This window comes from Chrysochloris asiatica, unplaced genomic scaffold (genome assembly GCF_000296735.1).
Source record: "Chrysochloris asiatica unplaced genomic scaffold, ChrAsi1.0 scaffold00001, whole genome shotgun sequence".
NCBI lineage: Eukaryota > Metazoa > Chordata > Mammalia > Afrosoricida > Chrysochloridae > Chrysochloris > Chrysochloris asiatica.
Window position 1 is genome coordinate 15,142,330 of NW_006408519.1, and position 15,743 is coordinate 15,158,072.

The following is a 15,743-nucleotide window of genomic DNA, read 5'->3' on the forward strand; positions in this document are numbered from 1 at the left end:
TTAAACCATGGACACTGTTTTTCATAGTTCAGTACTTACTGTATGGACACACATATCCACACCATTATTAAATTAGTTTTAAAAATTCACTATATGCAAAAAACATTTCAACAATCATGGCAATGTTCATTCTATTTTACATAAAATCACCATGAGTTGGAGCCAACTTGATGGCAATTAAAAACAAACAACATGTGTGAAACACCATACTAATTGGCAAGAAATGTACAAATAGATGGGAATTCTAGTCCTCATGAATATGAATATCTTTTACTTCTTCATAGAAAGATACTTTTAGCTAGAAAATCATTTTGATATGCATATATAGCTGAAAAACACAAGACAAGTGTTTTTCACTTGGTACACAGGTAAATTTTATTTGAATAATCAATAAGTCCTGAACCTTTTTAAAATGTTGAAGAGCAAAGATGTCAGCTTGAGGACTAAGGTGTGCCTGACCCAAGTCATGGTATTTTCAATAACCTCATATGAATGTGAAAGCTGGACAGTGAATAAGGAAGACCGGAGAAGAATTGATGCTTTTGAGTTTTGGTGTTGGAGGAGAATATTGAAAGTGCCATGGGCTGCCAAAAGAACCAACAAATCTGTGTTGGAAGAAATGCAGCCAGAGTGCTCCTTGGAGGCCAGGATGACCAAACTTCATCTCTCATACTTTGGATATATTATCAGGAGGGACCAGTCACTGAAGAAGGATATCATATTTGGTAAGGTGGAGGGTCAGAGATAAAGAGGAAGACACCCAACGAGATGGATTGGCGAAGTGGCAGCATCGATGGACTCAAGCGTAGCAACAGTAGTAGGTTGGCCCAGGATCAGGCAGTGTTTCATTCTGCTGTGCATAAGGTCGCTATGGGTCAGTACCGACTCGATGGCACCTAACAACAAGCAATACGTCCATTGATGTTTGAACTTCTGTCCATTGACCCAAAAGCTTTACACTGTTGTTGTTGTTAAGTGCTGTCAAGTTGGTCCCAACTCATGATGACCCTGTATAGGGATTCTGAGGAGCAGCTGATGGGTTTGAATTGTGAACCACTTGGTTCACAATTCAGTGCTGGTCCTACGGGGCCACACCACAAGTCTTATATTGGCATTCTTGTTAAGTGCCATTATAGGGACCCAGGATAGCATTTCAATGAAGTGGCTGGAGGGGTTGAACTTCAAACCTTGCAATTAGCAGTCTAGGGCTTATCCTACAGTTCTACACCAGGACGTCTGTATATATTGTTACTATTGTGGTTGTGTGCCATTGAGTACGTTCCAACTCATAGCAACCTTGTATAGGGTTTTCAAGTATCAGCTGGTGGGTTTGAACTACCAATGTTGCAGTTAGTAGTTCTGATGTTTATACCATGGTGCCATACTAGGGCTCTCCTATATAGAGAGATAACTTTATTCCTTATAACAAAAAATATTTGACATATTATTAGTTACATAAAATTAAACAGATTGAATTATGTCTCCAAAACTGTTTTGCAGAAGACCTCACCCCTGTACCTACAAATATGACCCTGATTGGAAATAGACATTTTCTTTTGTTATGTTAACAAGGCTATTGGAAAGCAGGGTGGGTCCTAAATCTAATCACTTCTGAGCCATAATAAAAAGAATGTGATAGACACAGAAACAGACAAATAGGAAGACAACAAATGCCAAGAATTACCAAGGAATGAAAAAAACAAACAAAAAACTCCAGAGTTATCCACAGTGAAGTACCCTCCCTTAAACGTAATGTCCTGATTTTGACTTTCAGCCTCTAAACTGTGAGACAATAACTTTATCGTCTTAAAAGTCACTCATGTAAGTTATTTTTTTCTGAAGACATCACAAAAACCTCTAAAACAGAATTTGGTTACTAATAGTGGGATGTTGTTCTAATAAATACCTAAAATGTGGAAATGGTTTCGCAATTGGGGAATGGGCAGATGCTAGAAGGAGATTGATATGATTGATATTTTGTTGTTGTTGTTGTTGTTAAGTTTCATCGCGTATAAGAGGCAAATTCCTGGAAGAAAAAGTATATTTATGGATGTTACTAATCATTCGATGTGTGCTCTGAAGGAATTGAGAGCTGTTGGGAGATTTTCAAAAGCAATAAAGAGAATGCTGCCAAAAATCTGGATGTGGAATATGCTTCTGATTATGAAAATACAAGGAAATTATGAGCATCTTATAGGAAACGAGAGAAAAGGTGATTCTTTTCATAAAGTGCCAAATAACTTGTTTGAAATATTTTATAATGTTTTATTGGAAAAAGAGCATGAGTTTGGCTATTTCATTGAGATTTCTTTGTGAAATCTTCAAGATTCTTATAATATCGTCTTGGTGTTTGTAGTGAAATGTGGAAGGAAAGGGTTAGATTGAGAAATGAACTATACAAATAAAAACTAGAGTTTGACAATTGGAAAATTCTATTATAAAATTTTATAGTAATGGTCTGGCATTCTAGGATAAACACTGTACTGTTAGCTTCAAGGTTGACAGTTCAAATCCATCAGCTGCTCCTTGGAAATCCTATATAGGGTTGATATGTGTTGTAACTGATGCAACACATATCAACAGCAACATAATAAAATTTAGGAGTGCTTGCCTTATACCCTACCATTTTCTAAAACAGATTAGACCTGTGACTGATGGGCTAATTCAATGTCATCAAAATTCCTGTTTGCATAAACTGAAAGGGACAGAGACAGGACAGAACAGCAGAAAGTAGTCTGCCTTTTAGAATTTGATAAGTAGGAAATGACTAATGGAGTTACTTGGTTAGGAGCATCTGCTATTCTCCAAGCAAAGGAAGAAATGCTATCTCAGGAGCAGCTCAGAGATCAGCAGAACTACTAAAGGAGCACATGTGATTGGACATAGTTTCCTTGGTTTTAAAGGTTGGGGTTACTACCTAAGAAGTTTTAGGGTGAGTCCACCACCTTAGTTTCAAAGGGTAGGATGCCATTCCAGTGGGTTGAGAGAACAAGATTGGTCACTCTGAGACTATGAGACCAAGAGAATGGGTCAACCAAAAGCTAAGGTGGTGGTGTCACTAGCTCAGTGGGCCTGGAAAGCTGAGCTGCCATCAAGGCCATGGAGATTCAGACCAGAATCCAAAGCCCATATCCGGTGTACCTAGAGAACAGTGGGTTATTTATAATCCTTGAGATCCAATGAAAATTTCCCTTCTGGGTTTTGAACTTGCTTGGACTTGCCCTTTGTTTCCATCCAATCTTTCTTTTTTGGAATGAGAATGTCAATCACCATTGTTCTTGGGAAATATATAACTTATATCCTGTGTTTCACAGATTAACAGATGGATTGAAATTTTGCCCCAGATGGAACAAACCTAGAGCCTCATCCATAATTTATTTAGATAATTCATAAAATGAGATTTGGAATTTAAATTTGATGTTGAATTAAGCTAACATTTTTGGGGTAGGATGGAATGAGGTGAATGTATTTTGCACAATGGGAGGATATGAATTTTCGGAGGCTCAAGTGTGAAATGTTATGGATCATATTGTGTCTCCCCAAAAGAAATGTAGAAGTGCTGACTCCTGTACCTGTAAATATGAATCATTTGGGAAATGGAGATCTTAGTTATCTTAATGACATCATACCAAAGTAGGGTTGTTGTTGTTCTCCTTGTTGTTGTTGTTGTTGTTGTCAGGTGCCATCGAGTCGGAATTGACTCATAGTGACCCCATGCACAGCAGAATGAAACAATGTCCGATCCTGGGCCAACCTCACTACCGCCGCCACACTTGACGCCATCAATGATGTCACCTGGCTGATCTATCTCGTTGGGGGTCTTCCTCTTTTTCTTTGACCCTCCACCTTACCCAGCATGGCATCCTTCTCCAGTGACTGTTCTCTCCGGACAATGTGTCCAAAGTAGGAGAGACGAAGCCTAGCCATCTTGGCCTCCAAGGAACACTCTGGTTGCACTTCTTCCAAAACAGATCTATTGGTTCTTTTGGCAGTCCATGGCACTTTCAGTATTCTCCTCCAACACCACAACTCAAAGGCATCAATTCTTCTACGATCTTCCTTATTCACTGCCCAGCTTTCGCATCCATATGAGGTTATTGAAAATACCATGGCTTGGGTCAGGCGCACCTTAGTCCTCAAGCTGACATCTCTGGTCTTCAATACTTTAAAAAGTTCCTGTGCAGCAGATTTGCCCAATGCAATACGTCGTCTGATCTCTTGACTGCTGCTTCCGCGAGTGTTGATAGTTGTTCTCCTTAGGTGCCATCAAGTTGACTCTGATACTGTATAGGTTTTATAAGGCTTTACATTTTTTCTTGAGCAGAAAGCCTTATCTTTCTCCCATGGAGTGGCTGGTGGGCTCAAACCACCAACCTTGTGGTTCTCTGTCCAGTGCTTATTATATGGAGTCATTGTGTTCCCACAGTGTAAGGCTGTTGTTGTTGTTATGTGTCATTGAGTCGATTCCAACCCATAGCAACCCTGTATAGGATTTCTAAGGAGCAGCTCGTGAGCTTGAACTGCCGACGTTGCAGTTCAAACGACTTTGCAGTCTGATGTATTAAACTACAGCACCACACCAGGACTCCACAGGGGAAGGTGGGTCTATCTAATTTCTTTTGAGTGATTATAAATATACAAAATAGACAGAGACATACAAAAGGGAAGACAAAATCCAAGGAATGCTAAAAAATTCCTGGAACTCCCTACAAAGTATGACTTTCCCCTACAGCTGATGCCCTGAGTTGGACTTCTAACATCCCAAAGTATGAGACAATAAATTCCTGTTTTGTAAACCACTCACTTGTGATATTGCAGTACAATTAAACCAAGACAACAGCCTTCCACAGAACTAGTACAATACAAATTTTGAAAGGTGGTGACTTTTCATAAACATTTCAGAAACTAGATTTCCTGGTAAATTAGTGATGAAGGAGCATTGTATATTAGTAACCTATCTCTACTGTTATACTGAACCTGATCTATGCATGGTTTTGTTTGAAAAATGCTTACCAGCAGGCTGTTAAGATTAAAAACTGCACATTTCCATGGAAACGCTGTAGAAATCATAGGTGCTTATAAAATCAATTTAATGTGAAATCAGTATTTTGGTTGCTGCTGCTTATCACAGGGTAGATCCCTGACTCACGGCAACCCCATGATTAATAGAATACAATGCTGCCTTAGCCCTGCACCATCTCTATGACCAGTAGTGATCAATACGGTTTCATCAGTTGATTTTCAGAAAAAGATTTCCAGATCATTCTTCCTAATCAGTCTTACTCTAAAAGTCCCTCTGAAACCATACCAATACACAAGCTTTTACTGACAGACATGGTGTGGCTATACATAATGTACATTGGCCAGAAATCAAATCTAAGTCTCCCACATTGTTGTTGTTGTTGTTATGTGCTGTGGAGTCAGTTCCGACTCATAAAGACCCTGTACAGGGTTTCCGAGGCTGTAATTCTTTATGAGAGCACAAAGCCTTATCTTTCTCCTGTGGAACAGCTGGTAGTTTCGAACTGCTGACCTTGTGGTTCGCAGCCAAATTCATAACCACTACGCTACCAGGTCTCCCACATGGAAAGGAACAATTCTACCAGGAGCCACCCAGGACTTTAAAATCAGTGTAGCCCATGAGAAAACCAGAATAATTTTAACTGTAAGAGAGACTTGTTCAAGACCATGTTTTATAGCAAGATAACTGAATTACAGAAAGGTTGAGTGACTTGCAACACCAATTCTGTAGGAAAATGTATTCTAAGCCCCAATTAGAATAACAAGAAACACATATCTCTGCAAAATTTGGGACTTCACTGGAAGGAAAGAGGTTACAGTGCCTAGACATGAATAATTTATTTACCACACCTGCATAGGAGCTACAGCTCAATCTAATAAACCAGGATCTTTACACTCAAAGGCAGGTTCAGGCCAATCACTAAGATAGAGAACTGGGTGTGTTAAGTGGTAGGGAGGAGTTGTATTTTAGTATAATATTTTCAAAAAGGAATATGCTTAGTTGGAGCCTAATTATACTATTGTTCCTAAATTTAAAATTTATTCTTTAACTCCCATTCAATTTTTCTTCTGCCTCATTTTCATGACATTTGTGTCTTTTTTTCTTTTTCCTTGTCAGAGATTGAAAACCCTTGTACTAATGTGTGATGAAGAAGTGTTCAAGCTATTTGTGTTGTCTAGATGTGCCAGGAGTTATGAAGTATAGAATCATTTAAAATACTCTAAATTATACTTCATAAGCTATAATTCCAAAAGGAAGATCTCATATTGCATTATAAAGAAGGTTTTTACTTACATCTGCAAAAATTATTCATAGAAATGTATAACACATTTAGCTTTTAGAAGAAGCTGTGTGAAAAATGTGTTTTGGATTGTCTTCAAAGAAAAAAAATGGTTGAAAATTAATCATCTTGTATCTGTATGCAAAAGTAGCTAAAATAGTATCATTTCTACTCCACTCAACTTATTTAGATGAATAATTAATTGCTCAAAGCAACAATCACAAGCAAAAAGGAATATCTCTAGGAAATTCTGATGGTAGGGGAAAAAAAATCTCCTCTATTTACTAATTTGTTTCTTGTTACTTTTGCAAATACACACTATCCCTATGAGTTAGAGAAGCATGTCTTTCCCAAGCTAGTTAAAGAATTTATAAAGAAGATGATTTGTGCATGTGGCTTACTATATAGTATGAGTTACAAAGCAATACTAATTTTCTACAAACACAAAAGGAATACTCTTTCACTGAATAAATGAATTCTTCATTATTAGTAGAGATTTGCCTAATACTTTCACTAGAGATCAATTTGGATAAAATATGTATGCCCTACAATAATTGAAACCACCTATGTCTGCACTTGATCTAAATTAACAACAGAAGATTCTTTTACATCTTTTCACATTCTTATTCTTTTTCATTAAAAAAAAACATTATTACTTAAATGTTTCTTATTTAACTCTGAACACATAACTTAATTTTATTTCTAAATTATTAGCTTTTAAAGGTTCTTTACAGTTAAGTGATGCTGAACATAGATTAGTAATGGCTATTAAATAATAAAATCACTAATAAAATTCAGGTTGTTGTTGTTAAATGCCATCGAGTCAGTTCTGACACATAGTGACCCTGTATGGGGTTTCCAAGGAGTTTGAACTGCCAACCCTGTTGTTCAAAGCAACCTTGTGGTCCAGTGCTTTACCCCACAACATCACACTATAGTTTATATTATATAACATGATTTGTTATTGTTTCATGCCATTGAGTAGTTTCCAACTCATCTGACCCTATGTACAACAGAATGAAACACTATCCTGTTCAGTGCCAGCCTCACAACTGTTGTTATGTTTGACTTCATTGTTGCTGCAATTCTGTCAGTCCATCATATCGGGGATCTTCCTCTTTTTTCTCCAGACCTTCCATTTTATTGAGCATGACGTCCTTCTCCAGGAACTGTTCCACCGTAATAACATATCTGAAATATGAGAGACCAAGTAGTGCCATTCTGGCTTCTAAGAAGCATTCTGACTACTTTTTCCAAGACAGATTATTTGTTCTTTTGGCAATCCATTGTACTTTTAATATTCTTTCCCAACTCCATACTCAAACGAATGGTTTCTTCCATGGTCTGCCTTATTCATTGTCAAACTTTCATGTTCATATGAGACAATTGAAAATACCATGACGGGTCGGTCAGGTGAGCCTGAGACCTCAAACTAATAGTTTTGCTCTTGAATACTTTAAAGATGTCTTGTGTAGCAGATTTCCTAATGCAATACATTGTTTGATTTCCTGACTGCTGCTTCCATGAGTGTTGATAGTTTGATCTGAGCCAAATGAAGTCTTTGACAATTTCCATCTTTTCTCCATTTATATGGATGTTATGTATTGGTCCAGTGATGAGGATTTTTGTTCATTTACACTGAGCTGTAACCCATACTGAAGGTTGTATTCTTTGATCTTTATCATTGGGTATTTTATGTCCTCTTAACTTCCGACAAGCAAGGTTATATCATCTGCATATTGGAAGTTGCTAATGAGTCTTCCATTCCTGATGCACATTCTTTTTATATAATTCATCTTCTGAGAGTATTTGCTCAGCATACAGATTGAATAAATGTGGTGAAAGAATACAACCTTGGCACACACAGTTCCTGAATTTAAAGCATTCAGTATCCCCTTGTTCTGTTCAAATGACTGCCTCTTGGTTTATGTATAGGTTATTCATGAGTACAATGAAATATTCTGGAATACCTACTCTTCACAATGTTTTCCATAGTTTGTCATGATCCATGCCGTGGAAAACCTTTGCATAGTAAATAAAATACAAGTAAACATCTTTCTGATGTTCTCTACTTTCAGCTAAGATCCAACTGATATCTCTAGTTCCACTTCTTCTTAGGAATCCAACTTGAATACCTGAAGTAATTTAAGTTTTCATTTTTTAAAAATACTATTTTAAAATACTATTAATGTTCCATTATGCTGGCACTGCTCAAATGTAGGAATAAGTTGTATATGTGAAGCACAGTGAACTGAAATAATTCAAAGCATTACTAATGGTACTTGAAAAATGATTGTGTTAGCCCAGTTGTAGTGTGTATGTTGTTATGTGCCATGGAGTCGGTTCCGACTCATAGCGACCCAGTACAGGGTTTCTGAGGCTATAAATCTTTACGGGAGCAGAAAGTCTCATCTTTCTTCTGTGGAACAGCTGGTAGTTTCAAACTGCTGACCTTGAGGTTCACAGCCCGATTTGTAACCACTATGCTACCAGAGCTCCTCTGGCTAGTTTGTATAGCCAAAAATAAATATATAAAAAAGATTTGGTGTTTGGAGATGTGAAAACATTATTTGAAGAAATTAATAAGCACATTTCAATAAACAATTTTTATAGATTAAAAAGCTTCTATAATATCTTTCAAAATATTTTACATCATTTTTGTTGTCAAGTGCCATCAAGTCGCTTCTGATTCACAGCAAACCTGTATCGTGTTTCTGAGTGGCTGGTGGATTTGAACCAGAAACCTTGAGGTTGGGAGTGCAGTGCTGTGAACTACAGTGCCACACCAGGACTCCAAAAGACTAGTTCTCCTGATTGGATGATGACTGGTGGAATCCCCGAATCCATATTATTTGAGCAATTATATCAGTCATTTCTGACAGAGCTTGCTTAGTCAATCTTCAGGCCTGGAATTGAACTCAACCCCATTGCTCAACTTTCAGCCAAATAGTAGACAGACTATTGTTAGTAAGTGCAAAGGAACCAGTTCTGACTCATAGTGACCATACATAAGGTGTCCAAGGGATGGTAGGTGAGTTTGAACCACCGTCTTGTGGTTAGCAGTCTAGCACTTGCTTTAAAGCAACTAAATAGAAATACGCAATAACACCAGGGTGGCATATATCCTTTAAAAGCTATCAACTGTAGGAGTGAGGTCAAAAGGGCAGCATTTGCTCCAGGACAAAGATCAAAAGGAAGTATCAGCTAGGAAAGAAGGATGAATGGGGATGACAAACACAAGGAGCCAGTGGAAAGAGTGCTGTGGAGATTGTAAACAATGTAACGAAGTAAAATGTGTATGAATTGTTGATAGAAAACCAATTTGCTCTGTAAACATTCACCCGTGTCACATAAAAAGTTAAGTAAATAATGCATAGAATCAAGCTTAATTTTTTTCATTTAATTTTATAAAAATTTGAATGGTCTATTCACTAAGGGAGCGTAGTGGTTACGAATCGGGCTGCGAACCTTAAGGTCAGCGGTTCGAAACTACCTGCCGCTCCGCGGGAGAAAGATGAGGCTTTCTACTCCCGTAAAGATTTACACCCTTGGAAACCCTGTACAGGGTCGCTATGGGTCGGAACCGACTCGACGGCACTTAACAACAACAACAACATTCACTAAGGAGTCCTAGTGTGGTGCTGTAAGATAAGAATTGGACTGTTAACCACAAAGTCAGCAGTTCAAACCCATTAGCTGCTCTTTAGAAACCTATGCAGAGTCTCTATGAGTTGGAACCAAGGTTGTTCATTTGTGTGTCCCAAATCTACTTCCCTCACATATGCTGCATGCTTATGCAATGAATATAGAAATTCCAATTATGTACAGAAAAATAGAATCAGAAACGCCAAGACAATGTTTTCATTCTTCTGATGTAATTACAATATCTTGCAAACTTTTAAAATGCTAGGTGTTAAAAAAACATTGTACCAGCATGGTACAATCTTTTTCCATTTTCCTCTTTGTCTCACAGACAATCAATATTGTTTGAGCAATTATATCAATCATATCTGACAGAGCTTCCTTAAATATAAATTGAATTGCCATAAGTTGCTTAAAAGGGATAAAAAAAAAAAGTGAGGGTTTTTCATTCAGTTCACTTGAGATCGATGGCTTCCTGTCCTTAAGAAAACAATAGAGAATGCGGCAAGTCAACAAGTTGCCTGTCCACAATTAAACTTGTCTTCCCCTTCCAAATCTCCACTAGCTCAGAGGAGGATATCTGACTAGTCATCCTAATGATTGAATAACATTTATCATGGACTACATGAGAAAATATGTAGAGCAAATGTGTTCATTGCTATAAATAAAGTCTCCATGGACTGGAGTCACTGGATAGCAACTAATATCAACAACTCTATTTCCTGTTTTATGCTAAGTCCTGAGAGGTGCAGGGTGTGCCATATGGAGTTTCTCCCTTGAGTACTTCCCTCTGTCCACATCCTATATAGAATCATACAAATCATTATTTTCTACTTCTAAATGCACCATGTTCCTAACTAAGCACCACCTCTCTGTTTCTATTAGTACATCCTGAATTCAGGTCTGCACCATCTCTTATCTCCTAAGTGATATCTCGGTCTACAAATCTGGAGCAACTCCAATTCATGCTCCACACCTTTAGAGACGTGAATAATAAAAAATACAAACTTGTCCATGTCATGTCTTTAAATAAGGCAGTTTTGATACAGAATTGAGCAGCTAATCTGCATGAATAGTTTAATAGCCCCCACCCCCTAAAACACACTATTCCCTGGCATTTAGTTTCTAATGTTTATCTAGACCTTTGTTACCACCACTGCAACTACTGTTAAGCAAAGCACTTATGGGCACTTTTTCACTCTCTGATATAAACTCTAGATCATTAAACAATATTAGTGTTTTATTAATGCTCATTAAATAATAACACTGTCATGCAATTTAAAAAATACTGACTTTTACTTTAGTCTTTGGAAAATGAACTTGGAGTTACTAAAAGCCAGGCAAAATTCTGAATGCAAATTTTAAGCACATACACACATTGTTGTTTTAAAAATATGTAAGGTGACTTCATCATAGAAGATAAGGTTCTGTTTGTGGGAGAGCAGGTTTTATTCAATCTTTATGCTGAGCAAATACGAACCTAGATGCTGAGCAAATAACTGAGAAGATGGACTATAATGAAGAAAAAAGCAGCATCAGAATTGTTGAGAAAGGCTCAATAACGACCTGTGATACACAAATGACAAAAGCTTGCTTGATGAAAGTGAAGAGGACTTGAATTATGTACTGATGAAGATCAACATTACAACCTTCAGTATAGATTACAACTCAAACTAAAGAAAAAAATAATTCTCATAACTAGACCAATAAACCTCATGACAAATGTAGAAAAGATTGAGGTTGCCAAGGATTTCATTTTCCTTAGATGTACAATGAATACTCACAGAAGCTCCAGTTAGGAAATCAAATGATATATTGGATTAGGAAAATCTTCTGCAAAAGAGTTCGTTAAAATGTTAAAGAACAAAGATGTCAGTGAGAGGACTAAAGTATACCTGATCCAAGTCTTGGTATTTTCATTCACCTCATATGCACATGAAAGTTGATCAATGAATAAGGAAGACCAAAAAGAACTGGTGCATTTGAATTATGATGTTGGTAAAAAATATTTAAATTCCCATGAACTGCCAGAGTACAGAATGATCTTTAGAGGCAAGAATGGTGAATCTTCATCTACCCTAACTTAGACATGGTATCAGAAAGGACCAGACCCTGGAGAAAATCCTGTTTGGTGAAGTAGAGGGTTAATGCAAAAGAGGAAAACCGTCAATGTGATGGGTTGACACAGTTGCTGCAAAAATAAGCTCAAACATAACAACAATTGTAAGCATGGCGGGGACCAGGCAGTTTTTTGTTCAGTTGTACATGGGGTCCCTATGTATCAGAACCAACTAGACAGCATCTAACAACAACAGTTCTAGACAAAGGTACTAATGTCAAACTCTTGATAGCTTGGAGATAGAAAGATAGTTGTGGGATCTCTGGTTATGGGTGCTGAGTAGAAGAGTAAGAGAACTAGAAGGAAGAAATCTGTCTACTTCATCAGACATACTCATTTCCTAGAATGCCACAATTTTTTACATTGATTTTAATTTTTATAACCTTTAAAAATATTTTTTGGTCATTACTTAGATACAAAATTAAACCAAGTTTTATTATGGGTATTAATATGCTGGCTTCTATACTCATAACTATATCTGTGATAGCAGCAGTGTGATTTGAACAGGATATTTGCATTCTCGGAGTCCTAGTGTGGCACTGTGGGTTAATGCGCTGGACTGCAAGGTTGGTTTGAACCAAAAGGTTGGTGGTTCAAGCTCATAAAGAATTCCTCAGAAACCCTATACAGGGTTGTTATGAGTTGGAATCAACTTGACAGCACCTAATAACAACATTTACATTCTCAGGGCACACTCAAAATGAATGCTTGAAAAAAGTTTACTGAAGGAGCAATTTGGCCAGGGTTTGGGGAAATGAACAGAGTATATATATCTGCAAAAAGGATGAAATTAGTACCCTTAGACCTATTGGTGGCGATGGTTATGTTCCGTGGAGTCAGTTCTGACTCATAGCAACCCTGTATAGGGTTTCCAAGGCTGTAAATCTCTATGAGAATAGAAAGCCTTATCATTCTTCCACAGAGCATCTGGTAGTTTCAAACTGCTGACCTTGCAGTTCACAGCCCGATTCGTAACCACTATGCTATGTGAGCAGAAAGCAGCATCTTTCTCCATCAGAATGATTGGTAGTCTGGAACTTGTGACCTTGAGATTAGCAGCCTGACTTGTAGCCACTATGCTACCAGAGCTCCTTAAAAGACAGAGTCCTGTATATATTCTAGGCATTATGAAATACAAATATTTATAAAACAACATTCATAAAAATGCAAATAGACTTGATAGGATGAGGTTATAAGAGTGGTTACTGGACTCTTATTAGATGTTTAAAATCTGTAGGTAGAGTATATGGAGAAATGTTATTTTTGGTAGCAAATACAGCCATTTGCAATTTGCAAACTGGCAGGAGAATGTGTTGGGGGGGGAAAATCAACTCCTCTTTCATTACAATTTCTGTACTCACATTGGTTAAACTCAACTGAAATTTAGACGGCAAGGGAACATGTCTGATGTGGTGTATAAAGTACAAAGCAGAGTGTGGCAAATGGACTTTTATATAACCTTCACAAAAATACACCTGCCAGAAGAAAGATCCAGCATCCAGGAACAGAGCACTTTGCTCCTCACTCACAGTGAATGGATACCAAAAATCAGACACTTATGCCCAAGAAAAGCAGGATTCCATCCAGCACTTCTCCCAGATTCTCAAGGTGTTGACTAAGGATGAGAAGGGCCATCCGGAGAAAAAAGACAACATTGCCCAGCTCAAGACGGTCCTAGAGTACGATGCCCTTGGGGGCAAGTACAGCTGCAGTTTGATGGTGCTGGTTGTGTTCCAGGAGCTGGTGGAGCCAAGGAAGCAGGATGCTGAGAGTCTGCAGCGGGGCCCTGACTGTGGGCTGCTGTGTGGAACTGCTCCAAGCTTTTCTCCTGGTATTAGATGTGCGTTCCTCACCCAGCAGGGGCAGCCCTGCTGTTATCAGAAGCCAGACATAAGTTTGGATGTCAGCAATGACTCCATACTGCTGGAAGCATGTATCTAGCACCTGCTGAAGCTCTACTGCACGGAGCAGCCCTATCATCTGATCGAGCTCTTCTTTCAGAGTTTCTATCAGACAAACCTTGGACCGCAGGGCAATGTGGATCTTGGCAGATTCACTGCAAAGAGGTATAAATCTGTTGTCAAATACAAGACAGCTTTCTAATCTTTTTACCTTCCCATGGCTGCTGCAGTGTATATGGTGGGAATTGATGGGGAGAAGGAGCATGCCAACACCAAAAAGATCCTGCTGGGAGACTTCTTTTAGATTCAGGATGATTACATTGACCTCTTTGGTGACCCTAGTGTGACAGGCAAGGTTGGCACTGACATCCAGGACAATAAATGCAGCTGGCTGGTGGTTCAATGTCTGCAACAGGCCTCTCAAGAACAGTGCCAGATCTTGCAGGAGAATTATGGGCAGAAGGAAGCCAAGAAGATGGTCTGAGTGAGGGCAATGAATGTACAAAGAGATGGAGCTGCCTGCTGTGTTCAAACAGTATGAGGAAGACAGTTTCAGCACCCTTAATAAGTCTCATGGAGCAGTAAGCTGCTCCCCTGCCCCGGGCCATCTTCCTGGGGCTAGTACACAAGATCTACAAGCAGAAAAAGTGACCTAGAGACTGGAAAGTGCTAGAAGGGGAGGCTTTCAATAAATTATTGTGTAACCTTAAAAAAATACACCTGCCAAATAGTATTTTTGTGAATATTATATAAGAACTCTGCAAATTAAACTGTACTTACTATACAGTAAGACATCAGTTATGATGGCTCCTTCGATCTCTCCTCAATTCCTTAGCCATTTCTTCTTTTTCACTCAAATATTATATTAGTTAAAAATCAATGGGTAAATTAGAAAAGGGACAGAGTGGTAGATTTTCTTTCCTTTCCTTTCTTGAATGAAATGTGCAAAGATCTGGAGTTAGAAAACCAAAAGTGAAGAACACGATCAGCATTTCTCAAGCTGAGAGAACTGAAGAAAAAAATCCAAGCCTCTACTTGAAATATTGAAGGATTCTATGGGAAAAATATTGAATGATGCAGAAAGCAGAAAAAGAAAACGGAAGGAATACAAGAGTCACTGTACCAAAAAGAAATGATCAATGTTCAACCATTTCAAGAGGTAGCATATTATCAAGAGCCAATGATACTGAAGGAAGAAATGCAAGGTACACTGAAAGAATTGGCAAAGAAGAAGGCTCTGGGAAGTGATGAATACAATGATAATCTTTCAACAAACTGATGCAGCACTGGAGGCACACACTCATCTCTGCCAAGAAATTTGGAAGATAGTTATCTACAATCTGATTGAAGAGCTCCATATTTGTGGCCATTCTAAAGAGAGGTGACCTACAATAATGCAGAAGTCATTGGACTATATCAATAATATTGTATTCAAGTTAAAAATTTTGCAAGACAATTTAAAAAAAAAAATCTTCAACAGTACATTGACAGAGAACTTCCAGAAGTCAAGCCAGATTTGGACAAGGGCATGGAACAAGAAATATCACTGCTGACATCAGATGAATCTGGACCGGAAGCGGAGAATACCAGAAAGATGTCTGTTGTTGTTGTCAGGTGCCATTGAGTCGGAACCAACTCATAGTGAACCCATGCACAACAGAACGAAACAATGTCTGATACTGGGCCAACCTCACTACCGCTGCCACACTTGAGTCCATCAATGATGCCACCTGGCCAATCCATCTCGTTGGGGGTCTTCCTCTTTTTCTCTGACCCTCC

The 15,743-nt window shown here is 38.2% G+C and overlaps 1 protein-coding gene and 1 pseudogene across 2 annotated transcripts in view; one reads left to right on the top strand and one right to left on the bottom strand.

Annotated features, from left to right (window-relative positions):
• Positions 1-15,743, bottom strand: part of CSMD3 (CUB and Sushi multiple domains 3) — a 1,928,297-nt gene that overhangs the window by 319,896 nt on the left and 1,592,658 nt on the right. The gene's annotated exons all lie outside the window — the stretch shown is intronic.
• Positions 2,068-14,615, top strand: LOC102838372 (annotated as a pseudogene).